The following is a 2,500-nucleotide window of genomic DNA, read 5'->3' as shown; positions in this document are numbered from 1 at the left end:
AATTTGGAAAAGACAACAAATACCAGCAAGACCGGGAGGGCAGATGATCATTGAGTGAGTAACATTATTTTTTTCTAGCATGTTGTAACGTTATCTTTGTCACATTGTGTTGTCTGAGCCATTGCACTGATGTTGCACTTAGCATGTCTATAGCACTTTTCAGAAGAACCCTTTACAACAGGTCAAATAAAATGACCAGTCTTTTGTTCTTACATTGGCTGCTATTGTTACATTATAGCTTTGTGGAGAGTAACCACTTGTTTTGTGTTTTAATTCCTTTAGACATAATCGACTTGTCACACGTCGGTTCTTGATTGAGTGGGTGCTCCAAAGGGGAGAGACTTGGCAAGGGGACCGCATCGTCTTACCTGATTGTGTCATACAGCGCATCAGAGCCAAATATCCATCTCCAAATGGTCACTACAGGCGACAGGCTGAAGAAGACGCTACGTAGAAGCTACGGATGAGCTATGATCAAATATTTTGACCTGTAAATACTGCTGCTAACTATGGACACTGATTGAGATTTAATCATGTGAAAAGGTGTCAATTCTCCTTGACTGTATTTACAAATAAAAATAATTTTGTATAAACATGATTGTTTTTTGTCATAGCATAGGTAACCATTTTAATACATAGGTTTGACTTATCAACTAAAAGTGAAATAGTTTCAGAGAATCAAACACTTTATAAGGCATAGATAGAGTTTAATATAACAAGCAAGTAAAACAGTGTGCATTATTCTACACACAACTGTAAAGTATGTACATATACAAATGTAAAAAAGAAAAATAACATTTTCAAAAGCTTTGAGTTTCCAGTGTGTTGGGAAAAACAATTGTAGCATAATGCTTCCTTCGTCAAGTTACTGTTGAAATATTGAGTGATGTTTAGCAGCAGCTTCTTCTGTAGTTGGTTTTGGACATGTTGTGAGGGAGGGCAGGCTGATGGAGCTGTAGTGATGATGTCAGCACTTTGCAGGCAGCAGTCCCTTCTTCATGTGATGACGAGTTCTACGAGGGATGCTCTGAAGTGGTGCGTGTGTGCGGGATGTAAACAGTCTTCACAACAGAGTGCGTGGTCCTCGGACAATACACCATCTTCCTTTGGACCTCACCTGAAATGACAAATTATGATTGTATCACAAGGCCAGCACTGAAGAGATGACAAAAGAAAAATCAATGTGTTATACTGTAAAGATAATGTTGCTGTTGCAATAAATATATAAAACAGACAAACCACTATGTAACCATAGATAGGTCAGTCAGTTAGTGCACTAACACAATAGTAGTCTTTTGTCTAAGAAGACATCATGTTTATATTAGCAGCCAAGCATACTGTATGCCAGGGTGTGGCTATGCATTTGCATTAGGAAGAGCCAAGACGACACAAGACTAGGGACATCAGTGCTAATCACCCAGCCATCACTATCAGCATAGCAATTGTTTATGGTTTTGGAAAGCTGATCATTTTAACGACATCGCTAATAACCATGCACATGGAAAACAAACACACAGTCACACACAAACAGTCTTGCAAATGCAACTAAATCTTCCTCAAGGATACACAGAGGGGCCTACTGCCCCCCTCACGAGTTCACTTCTAACTTTAGCTTAGCGGCTAAGGTAACTTGGCTACAGCTACAACCGGTAGACTAATTCCTCCTTGCCCCATCTATCAGCCTTACACCGGGACACAATATTCAACAGCGGTGTGGGCAGCACAGTTATTAATGTAGGGGAAACACTGATACTAACTACAGTAGGCTACTATGCAATTTAGCTCACGTTAGCTTACCTTTATTCGGATTCTTTTTCCCGGGGCTGGGGCTATGCATCACGCCGGTGAATAGGCAACAGGTAGGGCCTAGTATCTTCAGCTTACGCTTACTCCTGCTTCTTTTCTGTTTCCTAAAGTTGGCGCATCTAGGCACATTATAGGACGGCATGTTTTCTTTGTGGTAGTAGTCCAACAGTGAAATAATACGAAGCGCGCTATTACTGTACTGCTTACACGGGTCAGGTCCGTGCTGTGTTTATGTCACCATGGTAACGCGAGCAGCTCGGAATCTGGGCAGGCTGCAGAGCGTACCCCCCCCGCGCAATGCATCCTGGGGCCTGTAGGAACTGTAAAAACGGCTACGTCAGCCCCGCGTCATCAGTTTAAATCCGAAATCATTGTGCTCTCTGCCAATTCGGATCAATTTTTGGGGGGCTTTTTTCAATAGACTACTAATATACTCGGCCCTGATATACCATTCACATGAAAATGGGCGAATTTTCCCTTTAATCAACTTTGTGTCAACTCATTTGGCGATGACTTGAATATAACCAACATTCATTTATATATATATTTTTTTTTAAACTACGCACTATAGCTTTAATAGCTTATTTCGCTAGCTACTTCAGCAGTTTAACAGTAGCCCCCTTACCCTCAGCAGTGTGCACGTTGTATCGATGGGCGCCTTAGCTAGCAGCTGGTAGGTCAAGTCAAAGTAAGC

The 2,500-nt window shown here is 41.4% G+C and overlaps 1 protein-coding gene across 1 annotated transcript in view; it reads right to left on the bottom strand.

Annotated features, from left to right (window-relative positions):
* The window catches only part of pot1 (protection of telomeres 1 homolog), a gene marked incomplete at its 5' end in the record, with an annotated part of 63,531 nt that overhangs the window by 37,532 nt on the left and 23,499 nt on the right, over positions 1–2,500 (bottom strand). The window lies entirely within an intron of this gene.

The sequence above is a fragment of the Ammodytes marinus genome (assembly GCF_949987685.1).
Source record: "Ammodytes marinus genome assembly, chromosome: 5".
Taxonomy (NCBI): Eukaryota; Metazoa; Chordata; class Actinopteri; order Uranoscopiformes; family Ammodytidae; genus Ammodytes; species Ammodytes marinus.
This window is presented reverse-complemented; position numbering and strand designations above follow the sequence as displayed.